Genomic DNA, 21,139 nt, shown 5'->3' on the forward strand with positions numbered 1-21,139 from the left:
TCCTTCCTTCCTTAGCCTGATTACCTGGTCTTTGACTGTTGTTTTCCTCCTGATGTGGCTGTATAACAGCTTCGGGTCAGATTTGGCTTTCGCTGCTATGTCGTTTTCATATTGTCGTTGGGCCTCCCTTCTTATCTGTGGATATTCGTTTCTGGCTCTACGACTGCTCTCCTTATTCTCCTGGGTCCTTTGCCTTCTATATTTCTTCCATTCCCTATCACACTTGGTTTTTGCCTCCTTGCACCTTTGGGTGAACCATGGGCTCATCCTGGCTTTTTCATTATTCCTGTTTCCCTTGGGTACAAACCTCTCTTCAGCCTCCTTGCACATTGTTGCTACATATTCCATCATCTCATTAACTGGCTTCCCTGCCAGTTCTCTGTCCCACTGAACCTCGTTCAGGAAGTTCCTCATTCCCGTGTAGTCCCCCTTCCTGTAGTTTGGTTTCATTTGTCCTGGCCTTCCTGCTTCCCCCTCCACTTGTAGCTCTACTGTGTATTCGAAGCTCAAAACCACATGATCGCTGGCCCCAAGGGGTCTTTCATATGTGATGTCCTCGATATCTGCACTACTCAAGGTGAATACTAAGTCCAGCCTTGCTGGCTCATCCTCTCCTCTCTCTCTTGTAGTGTCCCTTACGTGTTGGTGCATGAAGTTTTCCAGTACCACCTCCATCATCTTAGCCCTCCATGTATCTTGGCCCCCATGTGGCTCCAAGTTCTCCCAGTCGATCTCCTTGTGGTTAAAGTCGCCCATGATCAGGAGCTTTGCCCTGCATGCACGAGCTCTTCTGGCCACTGCAGCCAGTGTGTCAACCATCGCTCTATTGCTCTCGTCATACTCATGCCCTGGTCTCCTGCTGTTCTGTGGTGGGTTATACATCACTGCTATTACCACCTTGGGACCTCCAGAGTGAAGCGTTCCCGCTATGTAATCACTTCCTTCTCCGCTGTCTCCTCTCTCCAGCTCATCAAAATTCCATAGGTGTTTGATCAGCAGTGCCACTCCTCCACCCCCCATGTTCCTTCTGTCTTTCCTCAGGATCTGGTATCCCGTTGGAAAGATGGCATCTGTTATCATATCATATCTGTGAGCGCTATGATGTCCGGTGATGTCTCTTTGACTCTTTCGTGCCACTCCTCCCACTTGTTTGTTATTCCATCAGCGTTTGTGTACCATACCTTCAGTTTCCTTTCCAACACTGTGGTTTGTGGGGCCTGTGAGGGTGGGAGACCTGGTGGCATACTGTGGGATTCTATAGCTCGGTGTTGGGTGGGAGCTGTGGGTATGGATTGTAGTGTGTGTTGGGATGGTGTGATAGGTTGTGGGGTTCTGAGGATAGTTGTATGTGTGCTTGCCCTTGCTTCTCTGTTCTGCTCTGACTGACCTCTGCTGGTTCCATCCTTGTTTCCTTTCCTATCTCCTTTCGCTTTTTTGTCCTCTCCCTCAGCTGCTGTCTCTCTGTTTGTGTTCTGTCTTTGTCTAGGAACACCTTGTTGTACTCTTCCGAGTGTGTGTGTGTGTGTGTGTGTGTGTGTGTGTGTGTGTGTGTGTGTGTGTGTGTGTGTGTGTGTGTGTGTGTGTGTGTGTGTGTGTGTGTGTGTGTGTGTGTGTGTGTGTGTGTGTGTGTGTGTGTGTTTGTGCATAACAACACTGCGACTAGCCGGGGGATCGAACCCGTATTGTTTCAGCCCTCCTCATCTTGAGCGAAAATTCACGACTCTTTAACCCACTGGACCATTCAATCCTACAAAGATCACGCACCCTACAGAGCTAGGTGTTGTACCGTGATCCGAGGACATACGATGGTGTGGGTGCCTCAGAGCTAATTTCATTCTACTCCCCGTTTGGTGTAAGATTATATTGTCCAATGAATTAGAGCGTCGTGAATTTTAAAGGCTCACCATGAGACGGGCTAAAACAACACGTGTTCGATCCCACGGCTAGTCTCAGTGTTGTTATTGATTAAATGTCACTCGTTCGTGGTTACAATAATATATATATATATATATATATATATATATATATATATATATATATATATATATAGAGAGAGAGAGAGAGAGAGAGAGAGAGAGAGAGAGAGAGAGAGAGAGAGAGAGAAGGAGAAGTAATTAACTTTGAACCAAGAAACAAGAGAGTAACTCCAATTCCTTGGATGAAAAACCCTTCACTAGACAAGAGGAAGACCTGCTAATAGAGATTTCAAGAAGACACCATTGCTGTTTACGTCGTGAATTACTGAACGTTCTAACACGGTGTAGCTCTGACTAAATCCGCCTTACATTACTGTGTGGTAGGTGACCTGGGGCCGGTAACTGGGGCAACTGGTACTGGTAGTCAGGTGAGCTGGTGCCAGTTACCATTCCACTGAACCAAGTGAAGACAAATATGGTTTTATTTAAAGGCAAATTAGAGCCCCGAGCCTCCATCTAGCTGACAGAACGGTATGTGTTGTGTTCGATATTTCTGCAACACAAACCTCTACCATTTTAAGTATTTTAAAAGAGAGAGAGAGAGAGAGAGAGAGAGAGAGAGAGAGAGAGAGAGAGAGAGAGAGAGAGAGAAAGAGAAAAACTGTTTCATTGATTTACATAAGTTTTTTTGCCGAATTAATCAACAGTCAAAGTTATTTTTTAACGATTTCAGCTTTTAGCGACTCCTATTTTCTTCATTTTAAGACAGGTTAGGTTAGGTAAGGTTAGGTTACAGTAGGTTAAGTTACACCAGGATAGGTTACACCAGGTTAAGTTAGTTTAGGTTAGGTTACAGTAGGTTAAGTTACACCAGGATAGGTTACACCAGGTTAAGTTAGTTTAGGTTAGGTTACAGTAGGTTAAGTTACACCAGGATAGGTTACACCAGGTTAGGTTAGGTTAGGTTACAGTAGGTTAAGTTACACCAGGCTAGGTTACACCAGGTTAGGTTAGGTTAGGTTACAATAGGTTAAGTTACACCAGGATAGGTTACACCAGGTTAAGTTAGTTTAGGTTAGGTTACAGTAGGTTAAGTTACACCAGGATAGGTTACACCAGGTTAAGTTACACCAGGCTAGGTTACACCAGGCTAGGTTACACCAGGCTAGGTTACAACAGTTTAGGTTACACCAGGTTAGGCTACACCAGGCTAGGTTACAACAGTCTAGGTTACACCAGGTTAGGCTACACCAGGCTAGGTTACAACAGTCTAGGTTACAACAGTCTAGGTTACACCAGGTTAGGTTACACCAGGTTAGGTTACACCAGGTTAGGTTACACCAGGTTAGGTTACACCAGGCTAGGTTACACCAGGTTAGGTTACACCAGGTTAGGTTACACAAGGTTAGGTTACACCAGGTTAGGTTACACCAGGTTAGGTTACATCAGGTTAGGTTACACCAGGTTAGGTTACACCAGGTTAGGTTACACCAGGTTAGGTTACACCAGGTTAGGTTACACCAGGTTAGGTTACAGTAGGTTAGGTTACAGTAGGTTAGGTTACAATAGGTTGTTACACCAGGTTAGGTTACACCAGGTTAGGTTATACCAGGCTAGGTTATACCAGGTTAGGTTATACCAGGTTAGGTTATACCAGGTTAGGTTACACTAGGTTAGGTTACACGGGGTTAGGTTATGCTAGGTTAGGTTACACGAGGTTAGGTTATACCAGGTTAGGTTACACGAGGTTAGGTTACACTAGGTTAGGTTACACGGGGTTAGGTTATGCTAGGTTAGGTTACACGAGGTTAGGTTATACCAGGTTAGGTTACACGAGGTTAGGTTATACTAGGTTAGGTTACACGAGGTTAGGTTATACTAGGTTAGGTTACACGAGGTTAGGTTATATCAGGTTAGGTTACACGAGGTTAGGTTATACTAGGTTAGGTTACACGAGGTTAGGTTATACTAGGTTAGGTTACACGAGGTTAGGTTATACTAGGTTAGGTTACACGAGGTTAGGTTATACTAGGTTAGGTTACACGAGGTTAGGTTATACTAGGTTAGGTTACAGTAGATTAAGTTAGATTTAAATTAAGCTATGTAGATGTATTAAGACGTATATCGAACCACAAATAATCAACTAGGTGACCTTGGAAAACAAAAACAGAGAACTTTCAGATATCATCTATTTACGTAAAAAAATTAAGATTTGATTCACTTGTCCCCTAAAACGTAGCAAGTTAGATTTAAAATTTGGATAATGTATGAGTTTCTACACATAATGGCGTCACTACTGTTATTTATATGCCAGAACGGGCTGGTTACGGGCAGATGAAGAACATAGACACAACACCGTGGCTGGAATATACACAAATAACCCGCACACAGGAAAGAGAAACCTGTAAATGTTACTTATATAGAGTCCAAGACGGACCGAAACGTCGTCATAAGCTTCTCTATCCTATGTGAGGGTTATTTATTTATTTATTTATTTATTTAGTAATTTTAGCATACATACAGAGGTACAAAAAAATACAGGTAAGAGCAGCATGCCAAAGCCACTTATATGCATAGCATTACGGGCTGGCTTAAAATTAACTTAAGATTAACTAAGCAATGATGAAATCAGTGATAAAACATTATTGTAAACAGATAACTATAAAGCACAAATGAGTATTACAAAGACAGATCCTATGGTTGCATGCATTGTTGTACATTCAGTAGAATGGAGTATTCTGTTAGGTAGTGTATTTAAAAAAATAACAAAGTTAGATTGGGTCCTAGGTTTAACATTTGTGTGATATAATTGTAAGTAACATATAGGATATACAATTTATAAGGTTCAGTTATTCAGTATTTATTTGGTTTTGAGTGAGTAAGTGATCTTTGAGAAGAGACTTGAATTTATAAACAGGTAGTGTTTCTTTTATATTTACAGGTAATGAATTCCAGATTTTAGGGCCTTTTATGTGCATTGAGTTTTTGCATAGCGTGAGATGGACACGAGGAACATCAAAGAGTGATCTGTGCCTTGTGTTATGGTCATGTGTTCTGTTGAGGTTGGCAAGGAGATGTTTGAGGGGAGGGTTAATATCAGAGTTAAATGTTCTATGTATGTAATAGGTGCAGTAATAAGTATGGATGTTTTGTATGGTGAGTAGGTTGAGTGTTTTGAATATTGGTGGAGTGTGCTGCCTGTAGTGAGAATTTGTTATTCTAACTGCAGCCTTTTGTTGGGTAATTAGTGGTCTGAGATGGTTAATTGTTGTTGAGCCCCATGCACAAATTCCATAGGTGAGATAGGGGTAAATAAGAGTGATAAAGGGCCAGGAGGGCTGACTGTGGAACATAGTACCGTATCTTCGATAGTATGCCTACAGTCTTGGAAATTTTCTTAGAAATTTGTTGTATGTGTATGAAATTTGAGTCTATTATCAAGGTGGATTCCTAAGAATTTTCCCTCTGTTAGCTTTGTGATAGGTGATCTGTTTATCGTTATGTTAAGAGGTACATCTGTAGCTCTGTTACCAAACTGAATGAAGTAGGTTTTGTCAATGTTTAGTGTAAGTTTGTTAGTCCTCATCCAGGTAGATATTTTCTGTAATTCGGTATTTACAGTATTGGCTAGCGTGACTGGGCTCGGGTGAGAGAAGACGTATGTAGTGTCATCTGCAAAAAGTGTGGGTTTGAGTAATTGCGAAGCATTTGGAAGGTCATTTATGTATAGGAGAAAGAGAAGAGGGCCAAGGACACTTCCCTGTGGGACACCAACTGTAATTGGTTGAGCGGAAGAGCTTGCCCCATTTGCGTACACATATTGGCTTCTGTTGCTGAGGTAAGACTTGAGGTAGTTGAGGGAGTGCCCTCTTATACCATAGTGTGACAATTTTACGTGGAGCAAGTCATGGTCAACTGTATCAAAAGCTTTACGTAAGCCAATGAAGATCCCCAGTGGGACTTCTTTTTTCTCTATTGCAGTGTATATATGTTCTAGCATGTGTATAATAGCATCATTAGTATTTTTATTAGGCCTGAATCCAAATTGGCAGGGGTTGAGAATGTTTTGGGAGATGAGGTAGGAGTAGATTCGTTTATGAATTAATTTTTCGAAGATTTTTGAGAGAGGGTGTAAATTGGATATTGGCACCTGATGGTACCTGAGACTCGTACAGATGGCGTCACCATAACCTTCGACAACAGTGTGAGACTACACAGGTGCATCTGCCAAGGTCGAGACTTTACCTTCGTCAGTGTGAATCTGAAGATGATAGTAGAGGCAGTGGTGGTGGTGATTATAGTAGTGGTGGTGACTGTAATGGTGGTGGTGGTGATTGTAGTAGTGGTGGTGGTGATTGTAGTAGGTGTGGTGGTGATTGTAGTAGTGGTGGTGGTGATTGTAGTAGTGGTGGTGGTGATTGCAGTAAGGGTGGTGGTGATTGTAATAGTGGTGGTGGTGATGTAGTTGTGGTGTTGATTGTGATAGTGGTTGTGCTCGTGTTCTTATACACACATACACGATTATGACACATGTTCCTGTTTCCGGCCTATCTACTGCGCTACTACCAAGAAGGATTCTTATAATAACAGTATTCAACACTGTCTAGTGGGAGAATAAGACACGTGTGTAACACCTGGGTATCTCCAGTGTGGAGACCGAGGCAGTTATCATTCAGAAACTTGTGGGAAAAATTCTCCTTTTAGTTGTTCTGCGTCTCAAGGAAGGTTCCTTGACGCTGGTGAGGGGCTCTTGATCTAGGAAATTGGATCTGTGCTCCAGTTCCCCGAATTAAGCCTGAATACCTTCCATTCCCCCCTCCCAGGCGTTGTATAACTCCTATGAGTTTAGCACACCCTCAAGGGTATACATACACACTGAGAGGTGTTCAACTCTGTGTATTCACGCCGAGAGTTCACCTTAACCCTTACATTATGGATTAAAGTATTCTTGACTGCTGGAATACAGCTGACATAAACACTTAATGACCCTCGTGCAGTCGACAAGTTTGAAACTGGAGTTAACTGGGTTCGATTCCAGAAAGAGTGCCAGTGGCTCTTGCTCTCTGATTCAAGAGTCCTTCACGAGCATCAAGGTTAAAAAAAATAGTGGAGGAAAAACGAATCGTCTCAAAAATCATTTGAATCCACTCTCGCACATACCTGGTCGGGGAGGGGGGAGGTAGGGGATGGATGGGCTGTTGGTAGGGGAGAGATATGGGGAAGGGGACCTATCGTGGGAAGTAGGTTTGTTGTAGCTTATTTTTATAATTAGGCGCTTCATTTTTAAGAGGTGAAGGTGTAGGTGAGATTGTGAAGGTCACCAGATATCAGTTGGAGGTGTAGACGGTGTTGTGAAGGTCACCAGACATCAGTTGGAGGTGTAGACGGTGTTGTGAAGGTCACCATACATCAGGTGAAGGTGTAGACGGTGTTGTGAAGGTCACCATACATCAGGTGAAGGTGTAGACGGTGTTGTGAAGGTCACCATACATCAGGTGAAGGTGTAGACGGTGTTGTGAAGGTCACCATACATCAGGTGAAGGTGTAGACGGTGTTGTGAAGGTCACCAGCCATCAGGTGGAGGTGTAGACGGTGTTGTGAAGGTCACCAGCCATCAGGTGGAGGTGTAGATGGGGTTGTGAAGGTCACAGACATCAGGTGGAGATATGCATCACGTCAGGGTCTGTGTCAGAGGCTAAATTAGGTAGCAGAGAGTAATTTCTTTTTGGGTAAACATGCATCTCTCAGGAGACGTGTTTTATGTGGTGATGGTGGTAGTAGTGGTAGTGACAGTAGTAGTGGTAGTGGAAGTCGTGGCAGTAGTGGTAGTAGAGATAATAGTACTGTGGTAGTCATTGGTAAGCAGAGGAGAGCTGGTATCGCCATACTTTTGTCAGAGGACATCTCGGGGCCCCTGGCTTATATAATGTTTACTTGTAAAGTAAAAGGACACAAGTGCAACTAATGTGACATTTATTGTGGCAACGTTTCGCTCTCCAGGAGCTTTATCAAGCCATTAAAGCTCCTGGAGAGCGAAACGTTGCCACAATAAATGTCACATTAGTTGCACTTGTGTCCTTTTACTTTACATATTGTCGGTAATTCTACCAACTTTATTACAATAATGTTTACTTGTTTGGGAAGTACAGTGTCTGCACTCTGAAGGAGAGGGTTGGGATATTTGCTATTTAGAGCGTCATCTAAACTGTCGCATGTGTGCGCCTCTGGCTAGACAGTGATAGAGTGAATGATGGTCAAAGTGTTTGTTTCTCGGGTCACTTTGCCTCAGTGGGAACGGATACAGGTTATTCATGATAACGTAGAAAAAAGAAGAGCAAACACGTGCATTTATAAGCAACGAAGGTATATACACTGCGAGGAATATATTTGTCAATGTACATTCCCTTACAGTTTAATGGAATCCTTAATTTAGGTGCCAAAATATCCCTGAGTGCAACCTTAATAGCCCTTGTACTTTCCTTTTAGATAGGCTCAAGCCTGAGCCTATCTCTTCCTATAGCCACAATCCTTTTCACTGCTCTATATTACCGCTACACCTCGCTATCCCTGCCAGTTCTACGGCTAAACCCCACCTCAGAGAAAAAGGATATCACAAAAAAATCTTGTATGGAGAGGAGGCGGAGGTTGTGAGTTGAAAGAGGACATTAGATGGAGCGCTACGCTTAAAGCTGGACTGTAAGTTTAATGGCTCTGTTAATGGGGGTCACTCGTTTTAGCAGAGTGGGGGTGAGGGGTCCCGGGGGAGGGCGTGGGAGAGGGGAAACCGCGAGTGTGAGGGGAGAAACCTGTGGTGCGTGGGAAGTGTTTGTTCACCCTCTGTGGTAAACTGTAGATTGCAAGGCGAGGTGAATATGATTGTTGAATATGACTGGAGGATAACACTGGTGAATATGACTGGGGATAACACTGGTGAATATGACTGGAGGATAACGCTGGTGAATATGACTGGGGATAACACTGGTGAATATGACTGGATGATAACAATGATTAATATGACTGGAGGATAACACTGGTGAATATGACTGGAGGATAACACTGGTGAATATGACTGGAGGATAACACTGGTGAATATGACTGGAAGATAACACTGGTGAATATGACTGGAGGATAACACTGGTGAATATGACTGGAGGATAACACTGGTGAATATGACTGGAGGATAACACTGGTGAATATGACTGGGGATAACACTGGTGAATATGACTGGAGGATAACACTGGTGAATATGACTGGGGATAACACTGGTGAATATGACTGGATGATAACAATGATTAATATGACTGGAGGATAACACTGGTGAATATGACTGGGGATAACACTGGTGAATATGACTGGAGGATAACGCTGGTGAATATGACTGGGGATAACACTGGTGAATATGACTGGATGATAACAATGATTAATATGACTGGAGGATAACACTGGTGAATATGACTGGAGGATAACACTGGTGAATATGACTGGAAGATAACACTGGTGAATATGACTGGAGGATAACACTGGTGAATATGACTGGAGGATAACACTGGTGAATATGACTGGAGGATAACATTGGTGAATATGACTGGAGGATAACACTGGTGAATATGACTGGAGGATAACACTGGTGAATATGACTGGAGGATAACACTGGTGAATATGACTGGAGGATAACACTGGTGAATATGACTGGAGGATAACACTGGTGAATATGACTGGAGGATAACACTGGTAAATGTGACTGGAGGATAACACTGGTGAATATGACTGGAGGATAACATTGGTGAATATGAGTGGAGGATAACACTGGTGAATATGAGTTGGGATAACACTGGTGAATATGACTGGATGATAACAATGGTGAATATGACTGGAGGATAACACTGGTGAATATGACTGGAGGATAACACTGGTGAATATGATTGGAGGATAACACTGGTGAATATGACTGGAGGATAACTCTGGTGAATATGACTGGAGGATAACACTGGTGAATATGAGTTGGGATAACACTGGTGAATATGACTGGAGGATAACACTGGTGAATATGACTGGAGGATAACACTGGTGAATATGACTGGATGATAACACTGGTGAATATGACTGGAGGATAACACTGGTGAATATGACTGGAGGATAACACTGGTGAATATGACTGGAGGATAACACTGGTGAATATGACTGGGGATAACACTGGTGAATATGACTGGAGGATAACGCTGGTGAATATGACTGGGGATAACACTGGTGAATATGACTGGATGATAACAATGATTAATATGACTGGAGGATAACACTGGTGAATATGACTGGAGGATAACACTGGTGAATATGACTGGAAGATAACACTGGTGAATATGACTGGAGGATAACACTGGTGAATATGACTGGAGGATAACACTGGTGAATATGACTGGAGGATAACATTGGTGAATATGACTGGAGGATAACACTGGTGAATATGACTGGAGGATAACACTGGTGAATATGACTGGAGGATAACACTGGTGAATATGACTGGAGGATAACACTGGTGAATATGACTGGAGGATAACACTGGTGAATATGACTGGAGGATAACACTGGTAAATGTGACTGGAGGATAACACTGGTGAATATGACTGGAGGATAACATTGGTGAATATGAGTGGAGGATAACACTGGTGAATATGAGTTGGGATAACACTGGTGAATATGACTGGATGATAACAATGGTGAATATGACTGGAGGATAACACTGGTGAATATGACTGGAGGATAACACTGGTGAATATGATTGGAGGATAACACTGGTGAATATGACTGGAGGATAACTCTGGTGAATATGACTGGAGGATAACACTGGTGAATATGAGTTGGGATAACACTGGTGAATATGACTGGAGGATAACACTGGTGAATATGACTGGAGGATAACACTGGTGAATATGACTGGATGATAACACTGGTGAATATGACTGGAGGATAACACTGGTGAATATGACTGGAGGATAACACTGGTGAATATGACTGGAGGATAACACTGGTAAATGTGACTGGAGGATAACACTGGTAAATGTGACTGGAGGATAACACTGGTGAATATGACTGGAGGATAACACTGGTGAATATGACTGGAGGATAACACTGGTGAATATGACTGGAGGATAACACTGGTGAATATGAGTTGGGATAACACTGGTGAATATGACTGGAAGATAACACTGGTGAATATGACTGGAGGATAACACTGGTGAATATGACTGGAGGATAACACTGGTGAATATGACTGGAGGATAAGGCTCCATCCTGTCACTTCAACTCCATATTGTTCCAGACTATGGAACAATGCTCTTCTCCAGACTGAGGGACTGACCACCTCAAAACTTTAAGGGTGATGGACTGATTACATCGTCTTCAAGTATCTTCTGCTTCTATCAACTTTTCTGTACTCGACTGAAGAAGCCTACTGTGTAGGCGAAACGTTTCGAAATAATGATACCTAACTGTTGCATATGTGTCTTAACTAACAGCACTGGCAGGAGGCCTGGTCACAGACCGGGCCGCGGGGGCGTTGACCCCCGAAACTCTCTCCAGGTAAACTGGTGAATATGACTGGAAGATAGCAATGGTGAATATGACTGGTATATATGGTAAACATGGTTGTTGAATGTAAATAATGACTGCATGTGAAGGTGAGTGATGAATGTGAATACTGAAGACTCTCAAATATGAATTTTGAACATTATAAGTAAGATTGACGAAAATCGAATATGACTGTCAAATATCATTAATTAATATTCTGATAGATGAAGGTGGTGAATATGATTAGTGGAATATGATTACTGAACATGAGAGGAGAATATGCAGAGAGAGAGAGAGAGAGAGAGAGAGAGAGAGAGAGAGAGAGAGAGAGAGAGAGAGAGAGAGAGTTCGGATGGTGTGAAGGTGTGAGAGGACAAGCTACGATATAGTGTTAATGGAAAGCTGTTGGGGTGATTTTGCAATGTGTTAATAGCTCTACTTGAACTTTATGTGCACATTATCCATGGGTAGCAGTTGAACGTTATGTGTCTGCTGATACACACACACACACACACACACACACATGTGTACCCCTAACAACAATATTCAATACATCTATCGAAACAGGGAGATTGCCTGAGGCATGGAAGACAGCAAATGTAGTCCCAATCTTTAAAAAAGGAGACAGACATGAAGCATTAAACTACAGACCAGTGTCACTGACATGTATAGTATGCAAAATCATGGAGAAGATTATCAGGAGAAGAGTGGTGGAACACCTAGAAAGGAACGATCTCATCAACAGCAGCCAACATGGTTTCAGGGACGGGAAATCCTGTGTCACAAACCTACTGGAGTTCTATGACATGGTGACAGCAGTAAGGCAAGAGAGAGAGGGGTGGGTGGATTGCATATTCTTGGACTGCAAGAAGGCGTTTGACAGTTCCACACAAGAGATTGGTGCAAAAACTGGAGGACCAAGCAGGGATAACAGGGAAGGCACTACAATGGATCAGGGAATACTTGTCAGGAAGACAGCAGCGAATCATGGTACGTGGCGAGGTGTCAGAGTGGGCACCTGTGACCAGCGGGGTCCCACAGGGGTCAGTCCTAGGACCAGTGCTGTTTCTGGTATTTGTGAACGACATGACGGAAGGAATAGACTCTGAGGTGTCCCTGTTTGCAGATGACGTGAAGTTGATGAGAAGAATTCACTCGATCGAAGACCAGGCAGAACTACAAAGGGATCTGGACAGGCTGCAGACCTGGTCCAGCAATTGGCTCCTGGAGTTCAATCCCACCAAGTGCAAAGTCATGAAGATTGGGGAAGGGCAAAAAAGACCGCAGACGGAGTACAGTCTAGGGGGCCAGAGACTACAGACCTCACTCAAGGAAAAAGATCTTGGGGTGAGTATAACACCAGGCACATCTCCTGAAGCGCACATCAACCAAATAACTGCTGCAGCATATGGGCGCCTAGCAAACCTCAGAACAGCATTCCGACATCTTAATAAGGAATCATTCAGGACCCTGTACACCGTGTACGTTAGGCCCATATTGGAGTATGCGGCACCAGTTTGGAACCCACACCTAGCCAAGCACGTAAAGAAACTAGAGAAAGTGCAAAGGTTTGCAGCAAGACTAGTCCCAGAGCTAAGAGGTATGTCCTACGAGGAGAGGTTAAGGGAAATCAACCTGACGACACTGGAGGACAGGAGAGATAGGGGGGACATGATAACGACATACAAAATACTGAGAGGAATTGACAAGGTAGACAAAGACAGGATGTTCCAGAGATTGGACACAGTAACAAGGGGACACAGTTGGAAGCTGAAGACACAGATGAATCACAGGGATGTTAGGAAGTATTTCTTCAGCCACAGAGTAGTCAGTAAGTGGAATAGTTTGGGAAGCGATGTAGTGGAGGCAGGATCCATACATAGCTTTAAGCAGAGGTATGATAAAGCTCACGGTTCAGAGGGAGTGACCTAGTAGCGATCAGTGAAGAGGCGGGGCCAGGAGCTCGGACTCGAACCCCGCAACCTCAACTAGGTGAGTACAACTAGGTGAGTACACACACACACATATGCGCGCACACACACACACACACACACACACACACATATGCGCGCACACACACACACACACACACACACACACACACACACATATGCGCGCACACACACACACACACACACACACACACACACACACATATGCGCGCACACACACACACACACACACACACACACACACACACATATGCGCGCACACACACACACACACACACACACACACACACATATGCGCGCACACACACACACACACACACACACACACACACACACACACACACACACACACACACACACACACACACACACACACACATATGCGCGCACACACACACACACACACACACACACACACATCTCCTTGAAGCTATTTGAATATGCTTTAAAAATATATATTAAATCATATTTTTTCAGACATAAATGTTTGCCAGACGAGGAGATTTACAAGTGAAAATGATTCGAAGACTGGAGTGAATGGCACATGAAATGATACACTAATTTACTCACTTTCATTTACGTGCCTTTCACTTTCATTATATATATATATATATATATATATATATATATATATATATATATATATATATATATATATTATTGTAATCACGAACAAGTGGTATTTAATCAATATCAACACTGCGACTAGCCGGGGAATCGAACCGTGGTTTTTAATCATTAGTTTCACTATCCTTATATCCTGACAACGCCATCCTGACTGCAGGATGCTCCTATCGTTTCCAAAATATATCCTTTCCTCCTACAGCATCCCTCCCACCCACATCCCGACTGTCCCACATTCATCTTAACTCTCTATCACCCCCTCTCCCACATGGCTTCCCTTCCCTCCTCCCCTTCACCTCCCTCCCCAACATTTACACACGTACTCCTTCCCTCTCCCATCTCCCCATTTTCTTCAGCGCCTAGACTGAAGAAAATGGCCCCATTCAAAAGAATGAGACCACTCACCGCAATTAAAGGAGAAAATTTCACTGTAATGGGGGAACTGGGGGGCAGGGGGAACTGGGGAAAGGGGAACAGAAGGAAAGGGGAAAGATCGAGCTCTCACGGCTCTATTGCTCTACAAATTCTTAGTGAAATTACGAATGACTCATTAAGGTCACTTGAAAATTCCAGCGTCATGTATCGTCAAGGAGAACGTTATATCATGGTCAGTGTGGGAGGAGAAGAGTGTGAACCCACAGTGGGTAATACTCCAGAGGTATGGTGGGTTAAAAACCCGTAGTATGATAAAGCTCTTCCGTGGGTGATTAGAGAACTACTCTGGTTGATAAGGCCCTACTGTGGGTGATAAAGCCACTGAGTGATAAAGCCACTGTGGGTGATAAAGCCACTGTGGGTGATAAAGCAACTGTGGGTGATAAAGCAACTGTGGGTGATAAAGCAACTGTGGGTGATAAAGCAACTGTGGGTGATAAAGCAACTGTGGGTGATAAAGCCACTGTGGGTGATAAAGCCACTGTGGGTGATAAAGCCACTGTGGGTGATAAAGCCACTGTGGGTGATAAAGCCACTGTGGGTGATAAAGCCACTGTGGGTGATAAAGCCACTGTGGGTGATAAAGCCACTGTGGGTGATAAAGCCACTGTGGGTGATAAAGCCACTGTGGGTGATAAAGCCACTGTGGGTGATAAAGCCACTGTGGGTGATAAAGCCACTGTGGGTGATAAAGCCACTGTGGGTGATAAAGCCACTGTGGGTGATAAAGCCACTGTGGGTGATAAAGCCACTGTGAGTGATAAAGCCACTGAGTGATAAAGCCACTGTGAGTGGAACGCCTTCCAACTGAACAAAAGAAATTAATGGAAAAATAAATAAATAAAGAAATAACTTAGGAAAAAATGAGAAAAATGATTTTTGAGAATTTTACTTAAAATTTAAATAAAAAAAAATGGCCTTCAGTTCTTTTAGTTGGGCAGGAGTAGGTATGGCCCTGGATAGTTCCTCTGATGTTATTTATGTAGGTTATCCTGGGCAGATGGTAATCCGATGTTCTGGAATCTCCTACCACTTGGATGGAGCACAAGTAGAATAGGTAAGGGCCGGTAGAAGTAGAATAATGTTAATAAGTATTATTAACATACGTCTTGCCCCCTTTATCTGGCGTCTATCCTTGAAGACCACGCCAGGAACAGAGCTGGTAAATAAGAGAAAATAAAACTGGTTACCCATAGTCATGATAATATAACATTTACGAAAGAAAAAGAATGATAAATGCCAAAATCATTACTGGTAACCAGCAAACACTAGAAAAGAACAAACAGTAATACTCCTGGTAGATCACCCTACCTGATTAGAAGAAGAGTGGAGGGGAAGTGACTCTCCAAACTTCAATCCACACCAGGTAAGGTCAATATTACCAGGAGTAGAAACTTTAACAAATCGGACACCAGGAACTAGTTTTGCCCCAGCCCGCCAGAGAGGGGGGGGTGTGTGCGCGCGCAACGTAACTCGCTAATGGTTCCTGGTTGCCCGAACAACCTTAACCCCACTTACACCTACTTTTCCCTCACAGCCACTGTGAGTGATAAAGCCACTGTAGGTGATAAAGCCACTGTGAGTGATAAAGCCACTGTAGGTGATAAAGCCACTGTGAGTGATAAAGCCACTGTGAGTGATAAAGCCACTGTAGGTGATAAAGCCACTGTGAGTGATAAAGCCACTGTAGGTGATAAAGCCACTGTGAGTGATAAAGCCACTGTGAGTGATAAAGCCACTGTGAGTGATAAAGCCACTGTAGGTGATAAAGCCACTGTGAGTGATAAAGCCACTGTGAGTGATAAAGCCACTGTGGGTGATAAAGCCACTGTGAGTGATAAAGCCACTGTGGGTGATAAAGCCACTGTGAGTGATAAAGCCACTGTGGGTGATAAAGCCACTGTGAGTGATAAAGCCACTGTAGGTGATAAAGCCACTGTGAGTGATAAAGCCACTGTAGGTGATAAAGCCACTGTGGGTGATAAAGCCACTGTGAGTGATAAAGCCACTGTAGGTGATAAAGCCACTGTGAGTGATAAAGCCACTGTAGGTGATAAAGCCACTGTGAGTGATAAAGCCACTGTGAGTGATAAAGCCACTGTGGGTGATAAAGCCACTGTGAGTGATAAAGCCACTGTGAGTGATGAAGCCACTGTGAGTGATAAAGCCACTGTGAGTGATAAAGCCACTGTGAGTGATAAAGCCACTGTGGGTGATAAAGCCACTGTGAGTGATAAAGCCACTGTGAGTGATAAAGCCACTGTGGGTGATAAAGCCACTGTGAGTGATAAAGCCACTGTGGGTGATAAAGCCACTGTGGGTGATAAAGCCACTGTGAGTGATAAAGCCACTGTGAGTGATAAAGCCACTGTGGGTGATAAAGCCACTGTGAGTGATAAAGCCACTGTGAGTGATAAAGCCACTGTGAGTGATAAAGCCACTGTGAGTGATAAAGCCTCTGTAGGTGATAAAGCCACTGTGAGTGATAAAGCCACTGTGAGTGATAAAGCCACTGTGAGTGATAAAGCCACTGTAGGTGATAAAGCCACTGTGAGTGATAAAGCCACTGTGGGTGATAAAGCCACTGTGGGTGATAAAGCCACTGTGAGTGATAAAGCCACTGTGAGTGATAAAGCCACTGTAGGTGATAAAGCCACTGTGGGTGATAAAGCCACTGTGAGTGATAAAGCCACTGTGAGTGATAAAGCCACTGTGAGTGACAAAGCCACTGTAGGTGATAAAGCCACTGTGGGTGATAAAGCCACTGTGAGTGATAAAGCCACTGTGAGTGATAAAGCCACTGTGAGTGATAAAGCCACTGTAGGTGATAAAGCCACTGTGGGTGATAAAGCCACTGTGAGTGATAAAGCCACTGTGGGTGATAAAGCCACTGTGAGTGATAAAGCCACTGTGAGTGATAAAGCCACTGTGAGTGATAAAGCCACTGTAGGTGATAAAGCCACTGTGGGTGATAAAGCCACTGTGGGTGATAAAGCCACTGTAGGTGATAAAGCCACTGTAGGTGATAAAGCCACTGTGGGTGATAAAGCCACTGTGGGTGATAAAGCCACTGTGGGTGATAAAGCCACTGTGGGTGATAAAGCCACTGTGAGTGATAAAGCCACTGTGAGTGATAAAGCCACTGTGAGTGATAAAGCCACTGTAGGTGATAAAGCCACTGTGAGTGATAAAGCCACTGTGGGTGATAAAGCCACTGTGGGTGATAAAGCCACTGTGAGTGATAAAGCCACTGTGGGTGATAAAGCCACTGTGGGTGATAAAGCCACTGTGAGTGATAAAGCCACTGTGGGTGATAAAGCCACTGTGAGTGATAAAGCCACTGTGGGTGATAAAGCCACTGTAGGTGATAAAGCCACTGTAGGTGATAAAGCCACTGTGGGTGATAAAGCCACTGTGGGTGATAAAGCCACTGTGGGTGATAAAGCCACTGTGAGTGATAAAGCCACTGTGAGTGATAAAGCCACTGTAGGTGATAAAGCCACTGTGAGTGATAAAGCCACTGTGGGTGATAAAGCCACTGTGGGTGATAAAGCCACTGTGAGTGATAAAGCCACTGTGGGTGATAAAGCCACTGTGGGTGATAAAGCCACTGTGAGTGATAAAGCCACTGTGGGTGATAAAGCCACTGTGAGTGATAAAGCCACTGTGAGTGATAAAGCCACTCTGGGTAATAAAGCCACTGTGGGTGATAAAGCCACTGTGAGTGATAAAGCCACTGTGGGTGATAAAGCCACTGTGAGTGATAAAGCCACTGTAGGTGATAAAGCCACTGTGAGTGATAAAGCCACTGTAGGTGATAAAGCCACTGTGAGTGATAAAGCCACTGTGAGTGATAAAGCCACTGTAGGTGATAAAGCCACTGTGGGTGATAAAGCCACTGTGAGTGATAAAGCCACTGTGGGTGATAAAGCCACTGTGAGTGATAAAGCCACTGTGAGTGATAAAGCCACTGTGAGTGATAAAGCCACTGTAGGTGATAAAGCCACTGTGGGTGATAAAGCCACTGTGGGTGATAAAGCCACTGTAGGTGATAAAGCCACTGTAGGTGATAAAGCCACTGTGGGTGATAAAGCCACTGTGGGTGATAAAGCCACTGTGGGTGATAAAGCCACTGTGGGTGATAAAGCCACTGTGAGTGATAAAGCTACTGTGAGTGATAAAGCCACTGTGAGTGATAAAGCCACTGTAGGTGATAAAGCCACTGTGAGTGATAAAGCCACTGTGGGTGATAAAGCCACTGTGGGTGATAAAGCCACTGTGAGTGATAAAGCCACTGTGGGTGATAAAGCCACTGTGGGTGATAAAGCCACTGTGAGTGATAAAGCCACTGTGGGTGATAAAGCCACTGTGAGTGATAAAGCCACTGTGGGTGATAAAGCCACTGTAGGTGATAAAGCCACTGTAGGTGATAAAGCCACTGTGGGTGATAAAGCCACTGTGGGTGATAAAGCCACTGTGGGTGATAAAGCCACTGTGGGTGATAAAGCCACTGTGAGTGATAAAGCCACTGTGAGTGATAAAGCCACTGTGAGTGATAAAGCCACTGTAGGTGATAAAGCCACTGTGAGTGATAAAGCCACTGTGGGTGATAAAGCCACTGTGGGTGATAAAGCCACTGTGAGTGATAAAGCCACTGTGGGTGATAAAGCCACTGTGGGTGATAAAGCCACTGTGAGTGATAAAGCCACTGTGGGTGATAAAGCCACTGTGAGTGATAAAGCCACTGTGAGTGATAAAGCCACTCTGGGTAATAAAGCCACTGTGGGTGATAAAGCCACTGTGAGTGATAAAGCCACTGTGGGTGATAAAGCCACTGTGAGTGATAAAGCCACTGTAGGTGATAAAGCCACTGTGAGTGATAAAGCCACTGTAGGTGATAAAGCCACTGTGGGTGATAAAGCCACTGTGAGTGATAAAGCCACTGTAGGTGATAAAGCCACTGTGAGTGATAAAGCCACTGTAGGTTATAAAGCCACTGTGAGTGATAAAGCCACTGTGAGTGATAAAGCCACTGTGGGTGATAAAGCCACTGTGAGTGATAAAGCCACTGTGAGTGATGAAGCCACTGTGAGTGATAAAGCCACTGTGAGTGATAAAGCCACTGTGAGTGATAAAGCCACTGTGGGTGATAAAGCCACTGTGAGTGATAAAGCCACTGTGAGTGATAAAGCCACTGTGGGTGATAAAGCCACTGTGAGTGATAAAGCCACTGTGGGTGATAAAGCCACTGTGGGTGATAAAGCCACTGTGAGTGATAAAGCCACTGTGAGTGATAAAGCCACTGTGGGTGATAAAGCCACTGTGAGTGATAAAGCCACTGTGAGTGATAAAGCCACTGTGAGTGATAAAGCCACTGTGAGTGATAAAGCCTCTGTAGGTGATAAAGCCACTGTGAGTGATAAAGCCACTGTGAGTGATAAAGCCACTGTGAGTGATAAAGCCACTGTAGGTGATAAAGCCACTGTGAGTGATAAAGCCACTGTGGGTGATAAAGCCACTGTGGGTGATAAAGCCACTGTGAGTGATAAAGCCACTGTGAGTGATAAAGCCACTGTAGGTGATAAAGCCACTGTGGGTGATAAAGCCACTGTGAGTGATAAAGCCACTGTGAGTGATAAAGCCACTGTGAGTGACAAAGCCACTGTAGGTGATAAAGCCACTGTGGGTGATAAAGCCACTGTGAGTGATAAAGCCACTGTGAGTGATAAAGCCACTGTGAGTGATAAAGCCACTGTAGGTGATAAAGCCACTGTGTGTGATAAAGCCACTGTGAGTGATAAAGCCACTGTGGGTGATAAAGCCACTGTGAGTGATAAAGCCACTGTGAGTGATAAAGCCACTGTGAGTGATAAAGCCACTGTAGGTGATAAAGCCACTGTGGGTGATAAAGCCACTGTGGGTGATAAAGCCACTGTAGGTGATAAAGCCACTGTAGGTGATAAAGCCACTGTGGGTGATAAAGCCACTGTGGGTGATAAAGCCACTGTGGGTGATAAAGCCACTGTGGGTGATAAAGCCACTGTGAGTGATAAAGCCACTGTGAGTGATAAAGCCACTGTGAGTGATAAAGCCACTGTAGGTGATAAAGCCACTGTGAGTGATAAAGCCACTGTGGGTGATAAAGCCACTGTGGGTGATAAAGCCACTGTGAGTGATAAAGCCACTGTGGGTGATAAAGCCACTGTGGGTGATAAAGCCACTGTGAGTGATAAAGCCACTGTGGGTGATAAAGCCACTGTGAGTGATAAAGCCACTGTGGGTGATAAAGCCACTGTAGGTGATAAAGCCACTGTAGGTGATAAAGCCACTGTGGGTGATAAAGCCACTGTGGGTGATAAAGCCACTGTGGGTGATAAAGCCACTGTGGGTGATAAAGCCACTGTGAGTGATAAAGCCACTGTGAGTGATAAAGCCACTGTGAGTGATAAAGCCACTGTAGGTGATAAAGCCACTGTGAGTGATAAAGCCACTGTGGGTGATAAAGCCACTGTGGGTGATAAAGCCACTGTGAGTGATAAAGCCACTGTGGGTGATAAAGCCACTGTGGGTGATAAAGCCACTGTGAGTGATAAAGCCACTGTGGGTGATAAAGCCACTGTGAGTGATAAAGCCACTGTGAGTGATAAA

At 44.0% G+C, this 21,139-nt stretch overlaps 1 protein-coding gene and 1 long non-coding RNA gene across 4 annotated transcripts in view; one reads left to right on the forward strand and one right to left on the reverse strand.

The window, feature by feature from the left end:
- Positions 1–21,139, forward strand: part of LOC128696555 (galactosylceramide sulfotransferase) — a 371,235-nt gene that overhangs the window by 256,342 nt on the left and 93,754 nt on the right. The window lies entirely within an intron of this gene.
- On the reverse strand, positions 15,365–15,839 carry LOC138854031 (uncharacterized). The gene is made up of 2 exons (XR_011393214.1): positions 15,803–15,839; positions 15,365–15,650 (listed from the first exon to the last, which is right to left on the reverse strand). It is a non-coding gene; the product is annotated as an uncharacterized lncRNA (long non-coding RNA).

The sequence above is a fragment of the Cherax quadricarinatus genome, chromosome 47, assembly GCF_038502225.1.
Source record: "Cherax quadricarinatus isolate ZL_2023a chromosome 47, ASM3850222v1, whole genome shotgun sequence".
Taxonomy (NCBI): Eukaryota; Metazoa; Arthropoda; class Malacostraca; order Decapoda; family Parastacidae; genus Cherax; species Cherax quadricarinatus.